The sequence below is a fragment of the Mus musculus genome, chromosome 11, assembly GCF_000001635.26.
Source record: "Mus musculus strain C57BL/6J chromosome 11, GRCm38.p6 C57BL/6J".
Taxonomy (NCBI): Eukaryota; Metazoa; Chordata; class Mammalia; order Rodentia; family Muridae; genus Mus; species Mus musculus.
The window spans coordinates 118,214,490-118,242,046 of record NC_000077.6 but is presented as its reverse complement, the minus strand read 5'-3'; the positions used below and the strand labels follow the sequence as shown (position 1 = coordinate 118,242,046).

Below are 27,557 nucleotides of genomic sequence, written 5' to 3'. Positions count from 1 at the left end.
CACTTATGGAACTGAGGGCTGCCTTAGAGGCATATGCTTGCCATAGTTATATCCTAGGTGATGTTAGCATGTTGGGGACTAGGTACAAGTACACATAAGTGCAAAGAAGCCTGGTGGGAGGGTTAGCAGCTAAGAGCTTTTCAATAGGAACTGATGTCCTGGTCATCAAAGGATACCTCAGTAAATCTGTTGGTTCCTAGACAGATTGGAAATCTTTGTCTTGCATACCTGTTTATCATGGGCTGGCTATAGGATGGTGGTGCCTTAACCGCGATGAACCCTTTTAATGGCCTCTGTCAAATCAACTGATTTACGCAGTTTGCTCATTCTGATATTTTAAGCATAGAGAAAGTAGGTGTCAGTTTTGATGAGAGCTTGAGTCAGATTTTGGTCAATTTTAGTTGCATTGAACCTGTCACTGATTTCACTCCTAAAATTAAAAGTTTTCTGCTTTATGTTATTCTGTAAAAAAGTTAAGGATCTTTCCTTTAGAGCAGTGGTTCTCAACCTGTGGGTCACAACCCTTTTGTGATTTGACCAATCCTTTCATGGAATTATTCCATTCATCTTTTTTGTTCATCAGAAAACACAGATATTTATATTACAGTTCATAACAGTAGCAAAATTACAGTTATGAAGTAGCAACAAGAATAATTTCTTTTAAAAGATTTATTTATTTATGATATATAAGTGCACAGTAGCTGTCTTCAGACACACCAGAAGAGGGCATCAGCTCTCATTACAGATGGTTGTGAGCCACTATGTGGTTGCTGGGATTTGAACTCAGAAAGTCTGGAAAAACAGTCAGTGCTCTAACTGCTGAGCCATCTCTTAAGCTCCACGAGAACAATTTTATGTTTGGGGGCTACCACAACACAAGTTGAGACCTGCTCTAGAGGAAACACTGCAGGCTGAATGGGCAGTTAGTCTGGCTTGTGCTGACAGACGCCCTGTGTGGGTTTGCAGGCACTGCGCTCTCCTTTCTGAATGTTGCATGTGTCAGAGGAGACCCTTTGGTTAGACAGAGTTTTGTCTTCTCTGTTCGAAGCACCCATGACCAGTATGATACTTAGCTCTCTGGTATAAACCAGATGGTTGCCTTTCTGTCTCAAGGGTACAGAACCAGATTAGAGGTCACTTAGAGGTAGGGCATCCCTGACCAGCACGCTCAGAGGCTGGAGAACCTGAGCTGAAGGTCCTTGCTGACAGATCTCTGCCTGTGCCCCTGACCAGGCTACCTGCCACACCCAGGTCCCAAGATGAAAGTCCTTCAGAGTGGGCTTCCAAAGGAAAGCTCTTGCCTGAACCTGTCTGTACTTCATCCCCAGCCACGGCCTGGTTGTCTGTCTAATTATTGTTGCTTAGTTTCAGTTGCAATAATAGAGGCCTGGAGGAGGTGGAGAAACATTTAGAAATATTCAAGAAGTGAATCCCACATCCTTTCAAACGGCTGCTGATGGGGTTTTTGCTTCTTTTGCCCCAGGAGTTGGGGGTGGGGTGGAGATTTTACTAGGTTATTGTTCAGGGAGGGTGATGCCAGTTTTTCTGCTATCGTTGACTGGGACTTGTAGCATGGGTTGGGACAGCACCTTTTTGCTTGCTGTGCACTAGAATGTACCTACCCCTTTTTCTTAGGGGTGGTCTGTAAGGCCCCGTTGTCCTTGGTGCTGTTGCTGTGAAGGATGCCCTGAGAACCTTTCCTGGCGACATCACTGGCCTAGTTTCCAGGAGCTAGTCCCAACTACTTTCTCGACCAGCAAGTAGCAGTCACTGCTCTGCATCATATAGCATAGGTGTCAGGAGAGGTTTGGACTTCAGAGGACATGGACATGAAGGCAGGCCATGAAGGAGCATGCCAGAGTAGCTGTGCAGGCAGCGCAATGGGGAGGGGAACCGTCATGGAGGAGCTGGTGCTGGGACTGCTTTGGGGAGGTCAGGGGGGTTAGGTTAAGTCAGTGAACGTAGCAAGTGCACTGCAGATAGAGGGAGAGCTAGGCCAGGAGGCTGAAGCTGTCTGTGTCGTGGCCTTGGCAAGGGTGGAGGGAGGAGGCCTAAGTGGCTAAGAAGCACTCTGTGTAGTGGACATACTGCAGGAGTCTTTGGGACTTTAGAGAGATGAGTGGAGCTGAGACTGAGTACGTGATGGGAGGTGATGCCAGGAGCTGACTGAGAAAAGGGCCAACAGTGGTATCTTGGCACAGGCTTGCTGAAGGGCTGGAGAGAGCAGAGGTCGGAAAGGAGGCTGAGGAAAAGGCACATCACTCTTCAAGCAGGTAGAGAGAGAGTAAGCGTGAGGGAAAGGGCACCCGGAGCATGCTCAGTAAGCGGGAGGTGGAGCAGAAAGGAAAACATGTTCTGCTTTTAATTCGTAGTCCGGGTGGCCTTGAAGCCCCTCTGTAGCCTCAGCCTCTATGTCCTAAGTGCTAGAATTACAGGGGAGTACCACTCCACCTGGTCTATGTGGTACAGGGATGGAACCTTGGGCTTTGTGTACGCCAGGCAAGCACTAGCAACTGAGCCACAGCCCCCACCCATAATAGAATTAAAAATACTCACTTGCTAGTTATTCCAGGCCGGTCTTGAGTTAGTTAAACAGTGTCCCTTTGTGCTGGGCAGTGACCCTCCTGTAGGAGTGGGCTCAGATTTCATGTCTCCTCCTGTGCCCTGTGTGCGGCAGCTGCAGACTGCATGTGCTTTAGGGATCTGTTCAGCATAAGTTACTCCCTTTTGAGTGCTGAGACCCTGAAACATAATCTCCAACAGCCCTGACGACTGCAAGTAGGAGCACATGTTGAGTTTTAGTGAATTCTGGTGGTTTCAGCCCTGAGCAGACACCCTTGTCATCTAAAGTCATCATGGTAGCTCACGCCTCTCCGTCCTGGAGTCCCTCACACACACGAACAACTTTCCTTTTGTCGTTCTTCATTGACCATCCCAGGTATTCAGGCTTGAAACCATGAGATCCTCATTATCTCTCTCTCTCTCTCCCTCCCTCTCTCTTTCTCTCTCTCTCTCTCTCTCTCTCTCTCTCTCTCTTTCTTTCTTCCTTTCTCTTTTCCTCTCTCCCCTTTTCTCTCTTTCTCTGTCTTTCTCTCCCCCCCGCCCCTTTCTGGTGTCATCTTCAGGGTGAAGTCCTTTGAGTTAGACTGGTCTCTCACTGGTCTGGAGCTCACCGAGTAGGCTAGGCTGGCCGGCCAGTAAGCCCGAGATTTGCCTGCCTCTGCCTCTCAGCACTTGGGATTACAACAAGTGCATATTCCCAGAATTTTTATGTGGGGTCTGTGGATCAAACTGAGGCTCTCATGCTTCAAGACAAGCACTCATGACAGAACTGTTTCCAACCCCCTCTCTCAGTTTTTGTTCATTTGTTTTGTTTTTTTGTTTTTTGAGACAGGGTTTCTCTGTGTAGCCCTGGCTGTCCTGGAACTCACTCTGTAGACCACACTGGCCTTGAACTCACAGAGATCCACCTGCCTCTGCCTCCTGAAAATTAATATATTATTGTTATTATCTATGTATGGTGTTTTGTGTACATGTGTGTGCAGGCCAGAAGGAGACAGATCTCCTGGCCGTTTATCCAGGTCCTTTGAGATAGACTGGTCTCTCACTGGAGTTACAGATGGCTGTGCAGGTGCTGAACCCAGGTGCTTTAGAAGCCAGTGCTCTTGCTATCCACTTGTATAGTCAACTTAAACAAGCAGATCCCTCTTCTCTGCCTAGAGTACTTGTTTTGAGAACTTAACAACACAGGTTCTACTTTCATAAAGCTCACAGCAGAGGCGTTTGGTGAGTCGGATGTTTTCGGGACTATTGGAGTGCTGTGATGGCAGCAGGGCAAAACTGGGACCTAAGCTCTAGGTTAAGGTGGAACATCCCAATCAGGGGTCACCCTGTTGAGTTGCTTCCACCTTGGTAAACTGCTAGCACTTTGCACTTGCTGTTTAACCCCTACTGTGAGGGATGGGTTGTTGTCAGTGAAGAGAGGGCCCCCCTCCTCCTCTATTTCCTTCTCCTCCATTTCCTTCTCCTCCCCACTCTTCCTCCTCCTCCTTCCCACCTTTCTTCCTCTTCCCAGAGCTCCCCCTGCTTCCCCTCTCTCCCCCCCTGCCAGCTCTCCTTTCCCTCCTGGCATCCTCAGGACCTTGCTTTCTCCAACTTGAGCTGCTCTTCCAGCAGATTAGCTATGTCCTCGGCTCCTTCTTATTGCCCCCACCCATTAGTACACATCTTATGCATTGTCCTATGCTATACATACTTGTTATCCACATTTTAAACTTTTTATCTTTACCTCATAGCTGGACATAGTTCCACGTCTCTGCGTGGCCTGTGTTGCAGGTTACTGAATCATTTATATTGAAAGAGTTGTTGAGACTCTTAGGGTTGTGGTGTTTCTGGGGATCCTGGGTAAAAGTAGTTTCTGTCTCTTAAGCTTGCTGGGTGGTAGTAATTTGGTCAAGCCCGTGTCCTCTCAGGGCCTCTGGCAAACAGCTTGGCTGGTAGCACCAGGGTCATGCAGCCTGGTCTTTGATTCCCTGGAGTCCAGACACTCCAGGTTGGTGGTTGTGCAGCCAGAACATAGGAGAGATGCAGCTGCCTAGGTCTGCATTGGTGAGCCTGCCTCTAGCATGTCTGAATGCACTGTCTCACAGCCACCTAGAGCCTCGTCAAGGCTGAAGACAAAGGCTCCCCATTCAGTGGAGGAACAGAACAGAGCCAGGTCTGTGTCCCTGACTGATGGCTCTCCAGAGGAGGAGCAGGTTTCGGTCAGGGTGGTCCACAGGCCAGAGAGCTCAAGCATTGCAGGTTAAGAGTGAACGTGGGGCTCAGGTTCAGGACCTACGGAAGAATGCTGACTGTCTTTGAGGGAAGGGCACCTGGCATCCTAAGTGCAGGCTGTGGGTCTCAGGAGCACATCTAGGTGCCTTGGAAACGCTGATGGCATCCTGTTCTGATGCCTCCTGGTGGACTGCTGCTCTGGTGAAGATGACTACCAGACAACTGGACTGAGTGGGCGGAGCTTCGGAGACCCTCTGGTGCTGTAACAGCTACCTTCTGCTACATGATTTCCTTTTTCTGTGGTTTCTAACCACCACCCAGATATTTACAGGTTCTCTCTCTGCTCAGATTTCAGTCACAAAGAGTGGAGGAGGTGTGATTCCTCGAGGATTGATGGCTACGCTTAGGCTGGGGAGGTTTTATAAGGACTCTGGCCTCCCATCCCAGTCTCTTCCTCCAGAGGAAGCAGCGCTTTAGGAGTGTACTACAGGGCAGCAGGAAGGCTCCTCTGTGTCTGGGATGTCTCACAGAGGCCCAGGGGTTCCTGCTGCAGTGACTTCTGACCCTGTTAGTCCCACTCAATAGACAGGACTTCCTCTCTTGTTATCTGATTCAACCTACATGCTTACCAAGGCTCTGTACATTGGCTCTAAGTTTGTTGACTGAATCCTGGATTTCTGATTCAACATAGGAGCTAAAGTCATAGGATTGGTCATAGCAGTTGTTAATCCCACTTGGAAGCAGAGCCCTTGTAGCTCATGTGGCTTGCTTTCCTGTTCTGTAGGTTTGTGGCCTGTTTGGAGGTCTGGTTCCTGATGTAGCTGCTATGGAGTAAACATTTGAACCTGTCACTGTTGGACTGTTTGGAAAGTGAGGAGACATTTTATGCCTTTGATTATTTTTTTCTTTTCTTTTCTTTCTTTCTTTTTTTTTTTTTTGTTTTTGTTTTTGTTTTTGTTTTTGTTTTTGTTTTTCGAGACCGGGTTTCTCTGTGTAGCCCTGGCTGTCCTGGAACTCACTCTGTAGACCAGGCTGGCCTCGAACTCAGAAATCCCCCTGCCTCTCCCTCCCGAGTGCTGGGATTAAAGGCATGCACCACCACACCCGGCTGATTTTTTCCTTTTCTTTTTTTCTTTTTCTTTCTCTTTCTCTTTCTCTTTCTCTTTCTCTTTTTCTTTTTCTTTTTCTTTTTCTTTTTCTTTTTCTTTTTCTTCTTCTTCTTCTTTTACAGGCTCTAACACTGTAGCCTTTGCTTGGCCTGAAAGTTGCAATGTAGACCAGGGATGGTCTTGAACTCACAGAGATCTGACTTCCTTTGCCTTCTGAGTGCTGAGATTAAAGGTGTGTGTCCCTAGATCACTTTGTGTCTTTGATATTTCAGTACAATTTATTTTTAAAATGGACATTTGCTTGGAAAGATATAATTATTCTATACTATAAAGATGAGGGTACCAATATATTATTTTAAAGGGGCTAATGTAACCTATAGGAAGATGAATTAATTAAGGAAACATCAAGTGTTTAATCCCTTAAGGATTAAAAATTGATAGTTGAGTTTTTTTGTGTTTGATTTTTAAAACCGGAAGAACACAGCTAGGGAGACAGACCTCTGGTGGAATACTACTTTACCTTGGGGGTCTTTAGGATATATAGAAAGAAAAAGAAGACACTCCATGAGTTAGCTTCTTGCTGCTGCTGTCAAAAGTGATGACAGTGACCTGCCACCTTATGGCTTTGGAGGTAGAAGTCTAGTCAAATGGGATGAAATAGCAGCCAGTGGGCTGGAGAGGTGGCTCAGTGGTTAAGAGCACTGGCTGCTCTTCCAGAGGTCCTGAGTTCAATTCCCAGCAACCACATGGTGGCTCACAACCATCTGTAATGGGATCTGATGCCCTTTTCTGGTGTGTCTGAAGACAGCTATAGTGTACTCATATAAATAAAAATAAATAAATCTTTTTTAAAAGGAAGGAAGGAAGGAAGGAAGGAAGGAAGGAAGGAAGGAAGGAAGGAAGAGCGAGCCGTCCAGCATGTCCCAGTGTTTGCTCCTCCAAGAGGCCAGTAGCTTGTAAAAGGCTGCAGCACTCTGGCTCTTAGCCCCTCCTCCCCACTTCAGAGCCTGCAGTGGCCAGTGGAATCTCCCTCACATCCCACAATGACATGACAGTGAAGAGACTCTTCTTCGTCTCTTCCCCTTTTATGAGACTTGTGTCCACCTAGATGACTGGAGGTCACTTCGCTCTCCTGTGAGCAATGTCAAGTCTCCCGCTGCCTTTGTGGGCTCCGGGGATTAGGATGCAGGCACCCGTGGGGCTTATTCTGTCTGCCTATATGTCCTGGTGTTTTTGTCCTGGGTGTCACCTGAGGACAGGAAGCACCACAGGGACACTGAGTGTTGTTGGGACTGATCTTGTCTAATTTCTAGTTAGACATGTCTCCTTTTAGAAACACGCTCCCAGTTCAAGAGGAAGGGCAGCTGTGATCCTTACAGCCTGCACTCTGCTCTCGGCTCATCAGAGTACAGGGTCAGAGGCTGTGTTGTTGCTGCTGCTTCCAGAATACAGTTAGTTCTCTTACGTTTTCAGGTAGCGGAAGCGTGTCTGAACAATGGGCTTGATAGGAAAGGAGTTCCTTCTTCTGGAAGGAACTATTGGTAGGACATTGTTTGCTGATTGTTTCCTCAGATGTCTGTCCCCACATCACGTGGGCACATTGGAAAGTAGGCAGGGCAGTGCTGTTGGTCTTTCATGGGTTGTGTTAAAGGCTCACTGGGTTTAATTTATGCTCTGAATATATTTTTTTAAAAAAGAATCATTTATTTATTTTATGTATATGAGTACACTGTCGCTGTCTTCAGACACACCAGAAGAGGGCATCAGATCCCATTACAGATGGTTGTGAGCCACCATGTGGTTGCTGGGAATTGAACTCAGGACCTCTGGAAGAGCAGTCAGTGCTCTTAACCACTGGAGCCATCTCTCCAGCCCCACTCTGAATAGATTTAAGGCCAAGTTTCTGGCTAGATACTATTGTCCTTCCTTTTCTGGCCACGTGTTAGCCTTCCATTTTCTTAAGTATACAAACTTATGTGCATAGCATTGTACTAAGGGGAGTTTAAACATGTGCCTTTGAAAGGTTTGTAACAAACCTTCAGAAGTCAACAGAGAAAAATGTGGTTTACAGCAGTGTGGTTCTGAAAGGGCATTAGTCGGTTTGAGTGAGTCACAGTGATTTTAGTTTCTTGTGTTATCATATTTCTAGGTTAGCTGATTTCCACACTAAAACAGGTCAGGAAGGGCAGAAGGAAAAGGAGCAGATCCCAGGAGAACTTGTCTCCCTCGAAGAAAACAGTGATCTCAGTAGTTTGGATTCAAAAGTAGGAGGTGCTCAGACATTCTGAGATCTATACCTGGAATGGCCATCCAAGGTTAGCTCAGGTAACGCTGGAAAGTGTTAGGCCTGCCTGCCCTGCATTCTGCAGCATGTGTTGCTTCGTGGAAAGCAATCCATTGTGGAAATGACCATATCCACTCATACTCATGTCATGCGTTCCAACGTTCCTCTTCTTTAAAATATACTAGGGTGTGGCATTGCACACTTTACTCCCAGCACGTGGGAAGCAGAAGCAGGTGCATCTCTGTGAGTTCAAGGCCAGCTTGTTCTTTAATCTATAATGTGAATTCTGGGACAGCCAAGGGCTATATCACAGAGTTTCTCTGTCTTGAAAAACAAACAAAACACCACACACACACACACATACATGTCAATCAGAGTATATCACTCATAAAAACAAAAATTAGCCAGGTGTGGCGGCACATGCTTTTAATCCCAGCATGTGGGAAACAGGATTGTGGATGTCCCTGAGTTCCAGAACAGTCTAGTATATATGGCAAGTTGCAGGACAATCATGGCTGCATAGAGAGAACCTGCCTCGAAAAACAAAATCAGGGGAGGGGAGCCGTGTAGGTGCTGCAGAGTCAGCTCAATGATCAAAAGCACATACTGCTTTTGCAGAGGACCCAAGTTTGGTGCCCAGTACCTACATCTGGCAGGTCACAACTCCCTGTAACTCCAGCTCTAGTGGGCACCATAGCTTCTTCTGGCCTCCTTGGGCACCTATGCTCATGTATACATAGCCATACACAAGTATACTCATACACATAATTAAAAATAAAATAAATATATATTTTTTTAAAAACCAATTCATCCTGGCTTTCCAATCTACTCATATCTAATGAACCAAGTTACCACAGGCTGAGACCTAGGAATGACTGAACACACAAATACACATGGATATAAATACATGTGTATAGTTACTTATTTTTAAGACTTGAAATTTTGGGGACTCTGAAGGTAGACCACCCAGCCCTCAGAGTATTCTCTGCAAGGTCCTGTGGCAAGCTGCACGGGCTGGTGATGGTGTGGGCTGGCCAGCAGGGTAGTTGCCTTCACTGCTCACATAATGCATTGAATGAAGGCAGGAGGGCTTTTGTACCCATCGAGGTTGCACAGGGCGGATGTTGCACGATGCTGGCTGCTCTTCTCCAGCTGTAAACTCTCCAGTCTGATTTCTGTGGTTTTGCTCTGGGCCATTCAAAATTCCCCGTAGAGAGCTTTAAGTTTTCAGAGGTTCTTAAGAAGAGATTCAGCAGATCAAAGAAGTAAAAAAATACCCAAGCCTGGCTGCCTTTACTCCATTATTACAATTACCAAGTTTAACTGCCTACCTCCTTTAGCTTCCTGAGTGGCTCTGTGTGGTTTTCTGTTTGGTCTCTTTGAAGAGATAGCCTCCCCATATGTGACTGCCGTTTCTGGGCAGCCCCTGCATCAGTGCCAGCTATGCTAGGCAAGGACCTTGTCTGTCCAGCAGAGGGCACGTGCCCCCAGTACCTCTCTACTTGTCCTACCGGGTAAGGGAAGGACTTAATACTGGTGCCAGACCCAGGAGACCCTCAGAAGATTGAGGCCAGGTAGTTGGCCCCGGGGGTCTTCTGGGGGCCCTTTGTCTTTCTGTGGGGTTAGTCACATGGTAGGCCTTACTCGGCAACAGTTGTGCCCTTTTACTTTCTTTTCTGTAACACTTGGGGAAGTTTTGAAAAGTTATTATAGAAATAGCCAAACATAAGCAAAAATAGAAGTGTGTGACCTCTGCAGCTGTCTCAGTTTGCATTGTGTATGTCACCTTTTAGGTTTTCTCTTGTGCACATTCCTACCTGTTCACTCGCTTCTTTTCTAGAAAATATGGACTTTTTTGTGACTTGCTCTTTAAATAAATACATATTGTTTATATGTATTGTGTAATAAACTTGTGTTCTTTGGAAGAACAGTGCTCTTAACCTGAGTCTATGCCCCAGCACCCCTTTTTAAATATAATATTTATTTGTTATAAGAATTACCTTGATGTAGCTCTTAAAAATATTTTTTTTAAATCTCAGTGTTGGTGGGGATTAACTTTGTTCTATAAATCTCGCATTGTGTCTGTATCAGTCAAAATTATAGCTTTTCTTTCCCAAGTTGTATGTGTCTGTGTGATGTGTCTGTGTGAATGCAAGAACATGTGTGTGTGTGTGATGTGTATGTGTGAGTGCAAGAGTGTGCGTGTGTATGTGATGTGTATGTGTGAATGCAAAAGTATGTGTGATGTGTGTAAATGAAAGAGTGTGTGTGTGTGATGGGTGTGTGAATGCAAGAGTGTGTGTATGTGATATGTATGTGAATGCAAGTGTTTGTGTGTGTGTGTGTGTGTATGTGTGTGTGTGTGTGTGTGTGTGGAGGTCAGAGGTTGATGTTTGATGTCTTTCCTTCTTTTTTCTCTACCTCTGTTGTTGTTGTTGTTATGAGACAGGGTCTCTCACTCTGTGGCCCTAGCTGGCTTTGGAACTTGTTATTTAAATGAGATATGAGAATGGCATCAAAGAGTTCCATCTGCCTCAGGCTTCCAAGTGCTGGGCTTGACATTATCAGCCACCATTCCCAGTTTCACCTCATCTTTCGAGACAGGGTCTTTCACTGAACCTGGCCAGCCAGTCTAACCCAAACAGTGAACTCCAGGAGTCAGCTGTCCCCTCCCAGCGCTCCATACTGCTGTGCTGGCTTTTACATCCTAACCCAGGTCCTCGTACTTGAGCGGCAAGCATGTTGCTGACTGAGCCATTTCCCTAGCCGTACCAGGTCATTTTTCAGTTCACTCGCCAAACATATCTCTTAGACACCTTGTTACTGGAACCCTTTCCCTGAGGTGACTTAATCAAAGGTCTACCTCCTCCTTATAGGGCACAGGTGATAAACCAAAGCACAAATCCACCAAAATTCAACCTAGAGAGCCTATGAGTTTACAGAGCAAACATTCATGACCCATAAGTGGCCACAGCACTCAGAAAGTCTTACCCAGTGTGGACAACCTCCCCATGCCTACCTAGGGAGTCCTCCCTTTAGTTAATGGCCTTCCCTCAGTGAGGGAACATCAGTGTCTGCAAGCCAATCTTGGTGTCTCTTGTAAGGAGTCACAGATGCTAAGGTGAAGGTGAAAGCTCTTCTGCTCAGAGGACCGTGCTTCATGGGCTTCAGACTGGAAGTGTTTAGAGAGGCTGACCTCTAGTCCGAGAAAAGAACAGGATTTGAGCAACCAGGGAAACAAGAGGATGAAGAAAAGACAAATGCACAAGCACAGAAAAGCTGGGCTCCCTGATGGAAAAGCCTATCTCTATAGATGCTCAGCGTATTTATAATACACAGTTGAGCAAGGAGGTGGGGCTATTGTGTACAGCTGAACAGGGAGCCAGGTTTAGCTAGGCAGGAAGAGACTTTAGGCTATGAACATCTGGAGAGGAGAGCACTACAGTGGACATTTTGTTGGACAACAGTTGGACACACTGTCAACATTTGCACTTGGACTGGGAGAGAAGACTTTGCCATTTCATATGACCAGCTCACACCAACTACACACACATCCACTCAGAACTTGAAACACTCAGGGTTTCTGGGTTCCCCATGACAAAGAAAGCCTGCTGATTCCATAGAGGGAATGTTTCCACAGCAGCATATGGAGTTGTTGAGTTCACATGGGAGTTTCTTAATAGTTAAAACCACGGTGACATGATGTCTGTCTGCCTTTCTATCCTGTGACTAGTCCTCGTCTGCGTTTTGCGGGTTTGTTGAGCCTGTGGTTGAATTTTCCTACTTTCTCAGCATTCTTATATCCCGTTGTGACTGACAAGGCATCTTTTGTAGAGGCCTCTATGCCCCCAGATAAGTTAAAGACTTTTGAAAGTGAATCTACTAAAATAATTCTTTTATGTTTGGTAAGGAAAACATGGCCTGTTTAGATACAGCCAGTTGAGAGAAGCTCGGGTAGCCGGGATTGTAGCCTAGTGGTAGAGCACTTGCCTGATACACATGGAGACCTGGGTATCATCTTCAGCTTCATGAAAATAAATGACATCTTTGTGGTAGTTATGTGTCCATGACAGTTATGACACAACTCAGCATAGCTTCTGATGGCCACTTGACTTTTCCTTTCCTTATACCTAAGGAATATAGGATCCCCTCCTATCATTGGAAAGCCGTGTCCACCTACAGATCACACACAGTTACCACTCAGGCATTACTCTTTAAAAGTGTGTGTGTGTGTGTGTGTGTGTGTGTTTATGTGTATGGTTCTGGGGATAGAACCTGGGGTCTCAAGCATGCCAGGCAATTGCTGTTAACACAGCTCTGCCCCAGCCCTAGAGGGGTTCTTTCTAAAACTCATTTGAGAACAGCTCTATTATTTAGGGGATTATTTAGTGTTAGAACTGCCAGGTAGATGGATGATCTGCTTTGGAACTAAGTTTTTAATTATAGGTTATTCTGAGAGTGATTTGTGTCCCTGATGAATTGGATGGCAATAATTATATTTAAGTAATTATACTAATTTAAAATGTGGAGAAATTGGTCCTTTAATAACTGCAGTATGGCAGATTATCATTATGTAATGTTTTCTGTTCTAATTGTTATTACTGCTTAATTGATGTGATTTGTTAGATTTCCCAACGTCAGTCTGTAAGCTCTGTGGTGCTTAGCTAGGAGTGCTAGTAGCCATCCGACCCCTCATTTGGGGTCCATCAGCTTCATTGTCATGTTCTTGATGGCTCCTAGTGTCCTCTGTTTCAAATACATAGTTAAAGCTCTAGGAAGCAGAATGCGGTGACACATACCTCTAGTTCCAGCACTAGAGAGGTCAAGGCAGGAGGATCTTGAGTATGAGGCCAGCCTGAGCTACATAGTAAAACTGGGTTTCAAACAAAGAGGGCATGGGTTATGGCTCAGTGGCAGAACACTTGTCTATCATGCGTAAGGCCCTGCCTGGGTCCTCACTTCAGCACTCAAACACTAGGATACTTCCCTTCATAGCAAGAGAGAACAAGAGTTCCCTCCCAAGTTCTGAATTTCCTGGAAACCTAGAACAAGGACTCAGACAATGGCAATCAAACCATCAGCCCTAAAAACAAGAAGCAAAAACCATCAGCCTTTTGATTGTGAGGAAGGGAAAACTCATTCCGCCTAGTTTCAGGCATTTGGGAAATAAGCTGTACATTTGCAAATTTCTTCCTGCTTTTCCCCAAGAGATAATCTTTGCTCAGTGGGTAAACATGCTAGCTGCTGAGACCCACCACTGAGTTCAGTCCTCAGAACCCAAGTGGTGGAATGAGAAAAGAATGTTCCCCAAGTTGTCTTCTGATCTGTGCATGGTCACCATGACATGCACTTAGTCACACTCGGATACACACGCATGTACACACATGCACACACAAATGCACACAAAGTTTTTCCAATGTGATGTAGGGTGAAGTAGGCTCCTGCAGCCGTTCCTGGATGGACACGGAGAAGTGAAGAAGCAAGATGGCAGAGTTCAGCTGTCACCCCTGTTCTTTATGTACCCCGATAGAATCACATTTTTTGACATTTTTGTAGATGTTTAAGTGGCTTGCCAACGAGTGCTAAAATGCTCTAGAGCCACGTGCTAGAGCACAGCACTGATGAGACAATACATGGACAGTGCTTGTTGCTTTGGCCAACTGTTGTGTTTCCGATGGTCTTCTAACCTGGGGAGGATATTCTTGGAGCTAGAAGGCTTTTGTTCCTGCTCTCTGCTGTTTATTTTAAACAAGCATTTAAACCTCAGCCTAAGTAGAATGTTGGAGAACTTTGTGAGTAGTCATTTAAATAATAGATTTAGAGGTGTTTAATTTTTATTCTTGAACCAACCGTGACTCTCATCTCTGTTTAACGTCTATGACCAGTGTCAAGGAGCTGTTGGCCTTCTTGACCTCAGTGGAACTGACAGGAGCTCTGGGTCACAGGCACAGCTCCACTGGCCCTCTGCTTGCCAGCTGACTAGGAGGATGGGTGGGGTGCATCATTTTGTAACACTGATCTTGTGGTTTTACAACGAAGGGGCTGTGTGATTAGACTGAAGAAAGGGGAGGAAACAAGAAGGAGATGTGTGCTGCTCGAGTCGGAAGCGGCACAACAGAGACCCCACCCACCCACTCACCCATCCTGCTTTGAGCTGCCAGCAAACCACGGTTCATAAATGAACTTAAATTTTGCACTATGTTTGGCTTTTTGGTAAAAGCTAAAAATTTTGTCTTAAAACTCTTAATTGAATTTGGTTTAGACATGCAGAGAAAAATAAGTAATTTAATAATCTCCCAATCCCCCTTTTTACATCCTGTGGTTTCCAGCTGGAAAGATCATTGAAGGAGCTAGAAACTATACTTTTAAAATGCACAGCAAGTGCCAGGCAGTGGAGGCGCATGTCTTTAATCCCAGCACTTGGGAGGCAGAGGCAGGTAGATTTCTGAGTTCGAGGCCAGCCTGGTTTACAGAGTGAGTTCCAGGACAGCCAGGGCTACACAGAGAAACCCTGTCTCACACCCCCCCCCCCAAATAAGCACAGCAGGTCTTACAATGGAGTACTTTAATCTAGCTGCAGAGCAGATTTTCCTGCGTCCTGATCATAAGCATCCCTGTAGCATCTGCCGTGTTGAAGCATCTGCTCATTCCCTGGTGGGAAGGTCAGCACTTACATACACACCGAGCTGATGGTACAGCTTGCTGGGTGCCACCTAAGCCACAGCCGCTGTTCAGAAGACATGTTTAGTGGAGAACAGTGCTTGTAGGTCATAAAATCAGAGTGTGTAGAGGGGAACTCAGAAGTCTGCCCCAGCACTCTGTTTCCTTTGTGTGGTCACAGTTGACAGATAGCTGAGAGAGGCTCTGGAGTCAACTTTGAAAGATGGTAGGATCTGGAAAAGCAGAAAACACCGATCAGAGCACTAGACGCTGTCGTTTAGGAAGATGAACCACACGGAGACATTGAGTGCTCACGGCAGCACCAGTCAGAAGAGCCAAAGTCACATAGCCTGGATGTCCCTCAGCAGGTCAGAGGGAAGCCGAGAGAGGTGGTCCATCTAGTGAACATTACTGAGCCCTTAAAGGGGTGAATGACTCTAGAGTAGCTGAGCCTTGACAACTGGGTACAAAAGGCCACGTTACATGGCAGGCCCAGACAGACAGAAAGGGCAGTTGGTGGTTTCCATAGCTGGGGTGGCAGGAGTGTGCATGGGGCTTTCTTTTAGGGGAATTTGATGTTGGGGACCAAACCTGGTCCTCTGTAGGAGCAGCTGGTGTGCTAAGGGCTGAGCCATCCCCAGTCCTTCAGTTTTAAATGTTACTCCCAGGGTGCTCAACACTGATACAGTTCTTAGGTTAAGGTCATTTTCAAAACACTGTTAAATCTTTGCATAAGGGTACAGTATTCATTTCAGAATTCCTCCCCCTCTCCAAATACAATAGGAGGTGACCAGAACCACATAGTCTCTGTCTGTCCTCTAAAGCCTTTCCTAGAAGTACTGATTACATCAGTTTGACATTTCCTTGGTTTTCTTTGAAAATATCAGGTTTGGTGTCTGTCTGTCTGTTTGTGTTCACCTCCTGGACACCTTCTCTACCCAGCTGCAGTATCTCCTGCCTGCCCCCCACCCCCAGGCAGCAGGCAGTTCTTCTGGGTGATCCTATGGCCTTTCTTCTCAGGACTGACTGTACTGGGGACTTTTGTGTTCTGACTTCCCTCCTGACTTGTCCTGGAAGCACCATGCCACCCTTTGCTGTGGGATCACCTTTAGCAGCTGAAAACCCTGTCTTTGCAGTGTTGCCTGTCAGTGGTGTTCTCAGAACTCTTCTAGAAGTTCCTCAGCAAAGGCCGTGTGGGAGGTGTGCTCAAGTTTCCAGGTTAGAAAATGCCTTTGAGACTCTGTGGTTGTTTTGTATTTAGTAAGAATTCTTCTCTTTTGAAGGTGTGTGTGTGTGTGTGTGTGTGTGTGTGTGTGTGTGTGTGTGTGTGTGTGTGTGATGTTCAGGAGGCTTTTTATGCTGTGTTTTTGTTTGTTAATATGTAATAACATACCACAATTTAGAAACCTCGGCTGTCCTTTTGATGGGCATTTAGAGCTTCCAGTGTTGTTGTGACTGCTCCGTGACTGTTCCCACTCCTGTCTGGGTGTGCGTGTGACACTGCGTCCCGGCAGTGTTTGGGCACACAGATCCCTTTGCCTCCGCTCATACACCGGTGCCATCACCTGTTAAGAGTTTTCTCTGGAGAGAGATGTCTGAGCTCCATGTTCTGTGCCAGCACTGTGACGCCCTGAACCCCTAAGTCACTGAGTAACAGCTGTGGGTGACGGCTTGCAGTAGCACTGAGCCTGGAGTTCACTGAGGGAACTGACTCTTCAGTGTGCTGAGTCCTTCTATGGGAGTCCTCTCAGCTTCTTTACAAAGTCTTTCAATAAAATTTTAGATCTTTTTCTTTGTAAAAGTTTTTCTCATTGTGGTAAGTTCGGTTCTGGGCACTTGAGTTGGCTAGTGTGTGGATTTATAGTGAGCAGTCTCATTAATCTCTGTAGTGAGTCTAACAGTTCATGGCTAGATTCTCTCGCCTTGTGTGGACACTGAAACAACTGCCCCAGGCCTCACACTGGGCAGATAAATAGAACTCCTGTTCTATTTAATTGGCTGCTACATGAGAACTTAATCCTTTCAGGGATTTCTGCTAGAGGAAAATTAGGGTAGAAAATTAAGTCATTGATGGTGTGCAGCCTCCATTTTTTAAAAGAAAGATTTATTTATTTATTTATTTATTTATTTATTTATTCACGTCTATGGGTGTTTTGCCTGCATGTGCATTACACGAGGGCCTCAGATCCAATGGGACTACAGGAGGTGCTGGGAGTTGAACTCAGGAACTCAGAAGAGCATCCAGTACTCTTAGCCACTGAGCCATCTCTCTAGTCTCCATTTTCTTTAGTCTTAAATAAAGAGAAAGTTTGTTCCAGTATCCTACAATAATATATATACATATACATCTATATGTATATTATACATATATTATACATACATATGTATATATACACACAAACTTTATTTTAGTAATAAACCCTGGGTTTTGGCTTTCCAAGAGATTTTTCTCAAGAATAGACAGACATTCAGCTTTTTAAATACTTTTCCACCTATACATATGTGATATATCAAAAAAATATATAGTTAAACTGGTGAGATAGTCTGGTGTACCCTTTTTTGTGTGACAGATATATATATATACACACACACATATATGCTTTATACATATGCAAAATACTGTAATAATTTTTATATTGGTTACATGTTGAAGTGCTGTTTCAGCTATATTTGGTTAAATAAAGTATAATCTTAAAATTAATATAGCCTATCATCTGCTTTCCCTTCCTCCCTCCTTCTTCCCTCTTCTTCCTTTTCTTGCTTCACAAACCTTCTCTACATAGCCCAGGTCCTCAAATTCAGGACACTCCTACCTTAGCTAGAATTACAGGCATGGACCACATACCTGTGAAGAATAAAAATATGTTTTCTAGATGAGAAAATTCTCATCTGGAGAGAGCAGGTGACTTCTGTCCAGCCCAGGCCCAGGCAGCTGGCTCCTGGGAGTTTTGGATCCTGGTGACATTTCTACAGATGTTGATGACAGTTAACTATCCATTCAGAGAGAAATTTAGATCCATTTGTTGTTTTATATTTTAATCAACTGCAGATGAATGAGTTTAGATTAAAGACAGACAGACAGACAGACAGACATAAATTTGGTGATAATTTTAGTTTTATTGGGAACACTAACTCCTAAGTCACCCTCCTTTAAACCCAGAAGTCATAAAGACTAGTTTGACAGACTAGACTATAGATAGATGAACTTTGTGGAGCAAAAGCCCTGACGAAGAAAGTTAAGAGTGGCAGTGGAGTAGCACATAGATCCAGAGGATCACTGTCCGGGCTCCATGTAGAGCATCTACCACCAGCAATGAGAACTCAGCCAACAGAGCATGGCGCGTGTGTGCTTGGCACCCCTGGGGTCACCCAGTGGGACGGAGAGAGAGTGGTGAGTGCCTCTTCCTGCAGGTGTTGGAGCAGCTTCACAGCTACAGCTGTTCATTCAGTGCACCCAAGAACCCTGGTCTTGGTTTCCAAATACCATCTACATTCAAAAGGTTCCACAGTCCTTGGCAAGATAGTGATGCCATGGCCTGATGTGACAAATCACGAAATGAGCCAGCCTGGAAGATCCTGTGATGGCAGAAAGCAGTGGAGTTTAGAAATGCTGAGCCACCGTGAGGACACTGGCAGTGGGATTACCACTCAGAAGCAGATGCTGAGGAGCAGGAGTCCCCCAGTGAGACACTAGTCTAGGGGTTGGAGTGCGGTTACAGGTAGCCTCACAGAAGCCCGCCTTACTCTCCTTCATCCAGTGTTCAGGGTCATCGATGCTGACAAAAAGATTGGTTGCCTCCACATACCTCTGACCCAGAGGCGACCTCATTTTACGTGTTATTCTTATCTAATCGCGTGACCTCCGTGTAGTCCGAAGCTGACAGATGGAGGCTGAGGGACTGATGAGCTGCTGCTCAGGTGTCAAGCCCTGAAACCTGGAGTGACTGCTGAGGGACCGCCGTGGGCTGAAAGTGACTGAAGAGACTTGCCAGTTAAATGTAGTGGGAACCTCTGGTGGTGTGCGCCTGTAGTCCTAGCATGTGGGTGGTAGAGGAGAGTCAGGAGTTCAAAGTCATCCTCAGTTACGTAGGGAGGTGAGGCTCATCTGCATTACAGACAGCCTGTCTTAACAAAGGATGACAAAGAACAATATTTACATTTTTAGAAATGAAATAGGTGAGGTATTCTGAGGTTTGAGCAGAAGGCATTTACATGGAAGGTGTACCATCTGAGTAAGCTCATTGCATTCACAGTTCCTGGCAGTAGTCACATAAGATGGTTCATGGAAACCTCATCGCCTCTTCTGCCCATTCAGAAATGTTCAGAGAACACTAAAGAGCTGTTTCCGTTAACTGGAACTCAGCTCTGAATACCTCACAATTCCCACGGGTCCTGGCAGCAGACGGATGGTGGAGAATGCTCTCTGTTCAAACACAGTCTCTGTGGAACGCACCCTTGGTTAGAGCCTGAGGTACAGCCTCGTGCCATGACACCTCATAGAACGTGCTGTTAGTCTGCTGCATACCACCCTCCCCACAGGGCAGCCATGTGGGTGTTTGGTGAACTCAGAGAAAATGGCCTGGAGACCATTGTCAAGGCTGGATGGAGGTTTCCTGTTGGGCTGTGAGTGGGCCCCAGATTGTTACTTCTGTGTTTTATCCACTGTGCTTGCCCTGCTTCCACAGAAGTACAGTCATCACACATTCCTATGCAGTTTCAACCAGGAGGAAGGAAGAGCAGGAAGGCATGCTGTCAGTGAGTATTGTTTATAAGACAACTCAGGCTGCTTATGCAATGTCTGCTTTATTTAATAGCAGGTTGGTTTTTTGGTTTTTTGTCTGTTTTGGACTGGCATTTCACATCTCAGAAAACTTCTTGTTGTCCATGAAGGTTTGTTTTATTGTTGCTGCTGCTGTTGTTGTTTTGTGGGTTTTTTGTTTTTGTTTTTGTTTTTTTTTGTTTTGTTTTGAGACAGGGTTTCTCTGTGTAGCCCTGGCTGTCCTGGGCTTGCTTTGTAGACCAGGCTGACCTCAAACTCACAGAGATCCACCCGTCTTTGCCCGAGTACTGGAATTAAAGGCCACCACTGCTAGCCTGTGAAGCTTTGGTAGCAAGGAGCTGCCATTTAGGAGTTTCAGAGTTTAGGCAAACTGTTCCTATGTGGTACCATGGGATGAGGTACAAGAGAGAGCATGGTGGGAGGGGTGAGGTACAGGGGGAGTATGTGGGAGGGGTGAGGTGCAGAGGAGAGCAAGGTGGGAGGGTGCTCAAAGAAGGGCCAGGGCAGATGGCTGTCACCTCCTTCACCCCTAAGCATACTTCATCTTGAATTAGAGATGATGATGGTGAGGATGAGATGACTAGAGAATGCCTATTCTGCCTCAGTCAAATAGCTCAGAGAGATCAAGTAGTCCTGCAGAAATATCTCTCTATTACTTTGCGAACTCATCCATGTATTTAAATTTCACTGGGTGGATTCTCAAGACTGAAGGCTCTGGTCTCTTAGCTAACAGATCTTGCCAGACCATCCGGCAGTGTGATGGATCAGTTTCCTGATAGGACTCCTGTTTGCCTTTTCTCCATCCCTGCTTCTTGTAGTCCACTCTCTGGAGTAGGTTCCTTGCCTGGGAAGAGAATGAGCTTTGGTGTGACTGGGCACACAGTTGTTTTCAAAGAGTGGAGTAACGAGGAGAGTGGGAGTAGGAGCCAGGCGTGCTGGCTCTTGAGGGGACTCCTGTGCTGCGCAGCTCTGTCTGAAACTGTCCTCCATCTCAGATGGGGCTTCCTCACCCCAAAGGTTATATCTTTTGAGATGGTGACTTCTGTGTAGCATTTGTTATTTCTAGGTCACCTCTAAAGTAAATGCCAGACGATGCCACCAAGTTCTTGGTTTTCTCAAAAGGCATTTTTCTTTCCTTCTCCAATTTCTCCACTATTCCCACGGGGGAATTTTTTTTTATTCTTCCTCTGAGCTTGGAGTTCTTCAGCCTCAGAACTCCGTTCTTAGCTGCTTTGTGGTCATCTGTTCCAGCTGCCACCCTGTGTCCTTCAGTAAACCCCATACTTAACACTTGGGGACAAAGTGCCAGACAGAATGGCTCATAAAGGTTCCGCAGTGTTGGCCAAATCTGAGCGGAGCATTCAGTACACACTTGACTGTAGTTACCCTGGGCAAGGGAAGGCTTGCTGGACAGAGGGATGCTGGCATAGTGGTGTAAGCCTGTGCCAGCATTGGAAGGCAGAGGTCTACATAATGAATGTGAGACAATCCAAGACTACAAAGTGAGTTCCAGTCTCAAAGCATCAAGAGGGAAGAAAAACCCTAAGGGAGAGTGAAGCTGAAAGTTGCCACATAATCACAAAATGTATTTCCTACATTAGGGTTGCACCAAACACACTTTCAAAGGTAACTTAACAGCCATGGCGAGCAACAGTGTATTCATTTAGCCAGCAGAGGGCAGCATAGACCAGTCTCCGGATACAAGCGGGTTTTTTTTTTTTTTTAAGTTTATTTTTTAAACTTTTTCGTTAATTAATTAAAGTAAATTTTTTGTTCTCTTCACTCAAAAGATATTTAAAGGTGCTACAGTAGCCACATTGAAGTGTGCTGTGAAGATTGATTCAGCATTAGCTTTATCATTCCTCCCTGTGGATCATACTGTGTGTTCTCTGCCGTGGAGGAAAGTGTCTCCCTGGCATCAGTAACATGTCAATGAAGATGCAAGATGTACATTCTAACAGCTCTGGGCTGAGGTCGACTGGGCCTTATGTCATTGCCTCCAGAGAGTCGCTTTAGCTGTGAGACTTCTCAATGCTAAGACACCACTGCACTCCAGGAGGACAGTGGGTCTTCTCTGAGAGCATTGTGGCAGGGAACCTGAGCCATACCGTGCTCACTCTGGGACACTTGATGGCACTGATACTAGATTTTCTTAACAAAGGAATAAGATCAATCTTTGTTGGTTTTACAACATTATACCTTTTCTGTGTCTTCATTTTTCCTGCAAATGTCAGTTTCCCTTCTTAGAAAAAATAAAATAAGACAAGAGATATCATGGTGACACACCCTTGTAATCCTAACACTTAGGAATTGAACTTCCTCGGTTGCAAGTTCAAAGCCAGCCTAGACAAGTAAGAACCTGAAGAAGGGGGGGTGGGGGGACGGGACAGGCAACATATAACATTGTCAAAGGCATGCATTAGGCTGTGTTTGTTTTGACAACTTGTTAATGTTGACTCTTCATTTTGATAATAAAAGTGTTATAATTCTACCTCATGCACGCTTGTTCTGGCCAGCCATGAGAACCCCATGGGTGTCCAGGTGCCAGAGAGGCTTGTCAAGGGGACAGGAGCAGGCTTTAGGGTCTCAGCAATATCTCCTCCTCTGTCCTGGAGTCTTCTTCTCTGGAAGGCACCTTTGAACACAGTGCTTGGTACACTTGACCCTGTTGGTACTGTTTTATGCTGTGGTAGAATTTGACAATTAATCAGTGACAGACATAAGACAGGAAAAAGTGACCCTTAGTGCCACTGTGCTAATTTCATTTGTAGCATATTCCATAGGCAATATTTATTTATTTTTATTTTTGGTTGTGAGCTTAGCCCTTAATGGCTGAGCCATCTCTCCAACTCATTTATTCATTTTTAAATGCTAAGTAGTGGTTTCATCAAAAATATATGTGTAATTTTACTTGGTGGGTAGACATGTGGAAAAGCTAAGCTATAACATCTGAACCAGGCAGGAAGTGCTCTAGAGTTGGAGAGTAAGCATGGTAGTGAAGCACAGAATATCATAGAAATAGTCATGTCATCCAGTGTCATGGCAAGTCAGCCATCTTTGTATGTTCTCACCTTACCCATTACTGGTGGGTGGGAGTAAAGGATTAAATATGTTTATGTGTCTGGACCCGTCAGCTAAGCAGTGTGCTGTGCTGGGGGCCATGGAGGAAGAGTAAAGCCGGTGTTCCTGCCATGGAACACAAGAGTAAGTACAGACATGACAGGTGTGCTAATTTGCCCTGCATGTCTTCCAGAACATTATGTTGTACACCTTAAATATGCACAATAAAATTTATTTTAAAAACAAAATCACAGAGGAACAGCATGACATGTGATTTGAATATGCGTATGTCTTCTTCCGCTTGGTTGGGTCTCCCTCAGCTCCTATGACGCTCCACAGTATCTGAAGCACTGTTCTGAGCCTGGTCTGCTTTTGTTATTTCAAATGTCCATGGGAACTTCCTAGCAGTTCCCATTCAGGTAAGTGCATCGTGACCTTTCTAGGAGACTCCATTTGGCACTGGCTATGGATGTGCCTAGTGTGCGAGATGCTTATATATTCCAGTGTTCTGCATAGTCCTGTTTATGTTAACTAGATGCTGTAAACTAGGGATTTTTTGGTTTTGTTTATTTTATTTTATTTTATTTTAGTTTAGTTTATTTGCTTTTGAGGCAATGTCTCAATATGCAGCCTTAATTCCTCAGAACTCACTGTGTAGACTGGGCTGGCCTTGAACTCATAGAGATCTACTTGACTCTGCCTCCTGAGTGCTGGGATTGAAGATGTGCACTACCACAGTCAGCTAGGATGCTGGAACTCTTAATATTGCCAGCTTTCAAGTTCTTAGCCCCAATTTGTAAGCTAAAGCAAGAGGAATGAATGTTCTTTCACTGATCTACGTCCTGCTTAGGTAGAGTCCTGATAAGTTGCTTAGCCTGGCCTTGAATATGCTTTGTAGCATGGGAGTTAGACTTGAATTTGTAGCCCTCTGCCTCAGCCTTTTAAGTAGTTACGATTACAGGCCTGTGCCTAGGACCCTGGATGTTGATGTTTAGCCTTTGAGACGGATGCTCTTGCTCTATAGTTCAGGTGGGCCTCTAGCTCGTGATTCCCCCACCCCAGGATCCTGAGTGTTGGGATTACTGGGGTACACCACATGCCTTGCCTAGTAAGGATGATAATTATCTAGTTACTCTTCTCTGAGTCAAACATGGTACTTTGGGACTTATAACAGGTTTCTTTATTCCTGTTTTAGTTAACAGAGTTAGTGCTGCGCTAGCTTTAGGAAGCAGAAATCAAGCAGAAGGCATTGTGACATGGTCAGGGGGGTTTGTTGCATTCCAGTTTGTAGGGCAGCTTTTCAGCTTGGGCTCACAGAAGCTAGGACTCAGGCCTGTCCCCTGGATTGCCATGAAGTCTCGTGATTAGCCCAGTAGGGCTGCTGTATGAGCTACTATGATTCTTCCTTTCTTCCTTTCTTTCTTTCTTTCTTTCTTTCTTTCTTTCTTTCTTTCTTTCTTATACATGAGCATGTTGCTGACACACCAGAAGAGGGCATCAGATCCCATTACAGATGGTTGTGAGCATCATGTGGTTGCTGGGAATTGAACTCATGACCTCTGGAAGAACAGCCAGTGCTCTTAACCACTGAACCATCTCTCTAGCCCTTGATCACTTTTTTGAGAATTATACTAAGAATGGTTTATTGAATTATGGAGGTGAGATTTGTGAAGGCCCAAAGCCAGGGACTGATGGACAGGGCTTTGAGGAGCTGTAGTCGGGGACTGGAGGACAGGGCTGTGAAGTCCTGATTTGCAGAGGATATGAATCAAAGGTACCCAAGGGATAAAGCTGTGAGATCCTGAGAAGTGGGGGTGTAAGGGTTCATGGGGGTCGAGGGAAAGGACTGGGGAGCAGAAGCTGTGGGGCCAACCTGTGGCCTGTGCTCAGAAGATGGAGTTCATATTTTTAACCTTCTCAGGCCTTGACTCTTCATGCCTCATTTGAAGTGCATCAGTAGGCCCTGGCACTACCTTAGACATAAATAGAGTAGGTATTTGAGCCTTTTATTGCTTAGCTGCCCATCTCTCATAGCAGCTTCTCAGGTCATATGGCATCTGCCCTGGTTACCCGCACCCAGGGTGGTATGTCACAAAGGAAGACAGGTGTCTCTGATCTGCCTAGAACGTGGACATTCATCTCACCCAGAACAGAAACTGCTGTCCTTGAAACAGCCCAAGGCCTCCAACAGCCCTCCAAAGGCCTCTGCCCTCTAACCCCCTCCTTATAGTCCTTCTAGCTCCCCACTGAGTCCCATACTCTTCAGACCCCCAGAGCACATGTCCAAGAGTGGCCCAGAGTCTGCCTCAGCCCACACAGGGGAAACACTATGTCCTTTTAGTCCTTGATGTCTCTGCAGTCCACATCCACTGTGCTCAGGGACCATTATTGGGGGAAATGGTAGAAAGGAAAGATTATAGGTTTGATTGTTTTTTAAAAAGATGTGTAAAACCGAAGGTAGAATTGGAGTTAAAAATAAGTTGCAGATTGCATTACATGTTTTAAATAGTCTGTTCAGTTCTACAAACCAGTAGGAAGGATGGCAGTCAGTAGGAAAACAACCCCCAAGGTGTGGACAGTAGCTCATGAACAGAAGTGCTCTCGTGCTTCTGGAAAGGCAGCCTTGATGGCAGTGAGGCCAGTGCAGAGATCAGTCCTGGGAATGTCCCCACCCGTCAGTGCAGTTCATTGTGGACCGGGCTGGACACATCAAACTCTAGGAATCCAGACACGTACTGTCCCACTGCCAGGAGATAAGAAACAGGAGTGACCTGTCCTTCCCGAGTCAAGATCATCTGGGAATCAGATCTAATGCCAGAGGTAGAGATGGGGTTTGGATCACTAGACGGGTTTTGAATGCAGCTGAGTGCATTGATACAGGATTCTTCAAGGGCAAAAGTTGAGGAAGACACTCTCCCCACAGAGGGTTTCAGGACAAGACAAGGCAGGCCACAGCAGCGAGGCACAGAGAGCAGACTTAGTGAAAGCCACCAGTACTGCCTAGATTTAACTGTCAACCCGACACAAGTACAGTCATCTGGGAAGGGAGTGAATTGAGAACTTGCTAGATCATACTGGCCTCTGGGCATGTCTGTGGGGATTCCTTGGTTGGCTGTTGATTGATGTAAGAGTTCATAGACCACTGTGAGCTCACCATTTCATGGGCTGGGCCCTAAAGCTAACTAAGACAAACTAAGTAAGCAGACGGCATGGGTATACTCATTTCTCTCAGTTTTTGACTGTGACTCACTGCTTAAAGCTCCTGCCTTGGTTGCCCTGCATTGAAGGACTGTGTCCTGGAATTTTAAGCCAAACAAACCCGTTCTCCCCAGAGTTGTATTTAACCAGGGCATTTGTCACATTAACAGAAATGAAACTAGGACACCACCCAGTGATGTCATGGTATTACTTGTATTGTTACCGACAGCTTGCTAAGGAGCCTCACAGTCCACTCCAGGAACACAGGGAAGCTTTTCTGGATCAAGCAAGTCTTCTTGTAAGAGAGTTGGGGAGAACTAGAGCTGAGTGCTGAGCATGTGCACAGGGCCCTGAGACTGGACCCTGCTTCAAAGTTACAGGCTGTGAGCAGTGAAAACACATGACACCCTTTATAGTGCCGGAGAAAATCAGGCTAGGGGATGGATCAACTGGTAAAGTGTCATATAAACATGACACTCTGAGTCCCATCCCCACTCCCCTGTAAAAGTCGGATGTGTAATTCCATTGCTGGAGGAGGTGGAGACAGGAGGGTTCCAGGGGCTTTCTGGCCAGCAAGTCTAGCTGAATGATCTCCAACTGAGAAACCCACTCCCAAAAATCAGGTGAAGAACTGGGCATGGTAGCACACACCCTTAGTGCCAGCACTTGGGAGGCAGAGGCAGGCAGATTTCTGTGAGTTCGAGGCCAGCCTAGTCTACAGAGTTAGTTCCAAGACAGCCAGAACTATGTAGAGAGATCCTGTCTCCAAGATAGATAGAGGAGAGAAAGGGGGGGGGGCAACTGAGGAAATACTTGATGCATATACCTGTGAATACACCTGTAAATACACACACTTGCAAATACACACAAAGTAAAAATGAAGTGTTTATAAACGGAATGCAAAAAGTTACTAACGTTGTAGTGTGTATACATATATGTGTGTGGCATGAAAGACACATATAATATAACGTACATTGCATGCAGAAGAAGCCAGACCAAACCCATACCACCCTCAGTGGTTGTCACTGGGCAGGATCAGATTGCCTGCTACTGTTCTCTACTTTCATCTGTGAATGTGTCTCATAAGCAGCATCAAAAATATGCAGAAAAGAACATCTTGATGTGCTGCATCAGAAACCAGGAAGGGGACACTACCCAGTGCAGTGTGCAGCTTCACTGTGGCCACCATCAGAAAGAATAGCCGGGGCTGATGTCCTCCAGAATCCTTGAGCAAGGCTGAGCAACCTGGCACAGTGTTCAGGGTGGCAGATGACCAGTTGGTAAACTCAGGCAATAGACCACTTTGAGCTTGTCTTCCTTGGGAGCAATTTACTCTAGTTTTATATTAGTGTTGCTTGTGACAATGCAGGATTAGGAATAAATGTAGATCAAACAACAGTGCCCTTTACACACAGGAACACAAATTCCCACAAAGTCCACAATGACCATTGTAATCCTGAGCGGATGAGCACTGCTGGAGGGTGTGGGCATCCACACCTGGTGTCAGCACACACTACAGGGCAGCAGCAGCAGCCCACACAGTGGATGTTGTCACACAGGAACCGAAGCACAAGTAGGAACCCAGAAGTCACATAGCTGCAACCAACTGACTGAACAAAAATACCAGTGTTGGTGCCAGAGAAACTAGGTGCTCACATATGAAAGAATGAAACCCGACCCTTCTCTCCAT

The 27,557-nt window shown here is 45.7% G+C and overlaps 1 protein-coding gene across 5 annotated transcripts in view, besides 1 other annotated feature; it reads left to right on the top strand.

Annotated features, from left to right (window-relative positions):
- Cyth1 (cytohesin 1) overlaps positions 1 to 27,557 on the top strand; it is an 84,447-nt gene that overhangs the window by 6,570 nt on the left and 50,320 nt on the right. The window contains exon 1 of one of the 5 annotated variants that reach the window (XM_006532519.4): positions 14,976 to 15,197. The exons of the other annotated variants lie outside the window; for them this stretch is intronic. The gene's annotated coding sequence lies outside the window, so the exon portion shown is untranslated. Of the gene's footprint in view, positions 1 to 14,975; positions 15,198 to 27,557 lie in introns of those variants that run through there. 5 annotated transcript variants of the gene reach the window in all.
- Positions 862 to 3,675: an enhancer, noted in NCBI's record as "VISTA enhancer mm1622". NCBI's record gives its function as "enhancer in: somite[5/7] | midbrain (mesencephalon)[4/7] | limb[5/7]" and the evidence as "EXISTENCE:transgenic organism evidence [ECO:0001131][PMID:17130149]".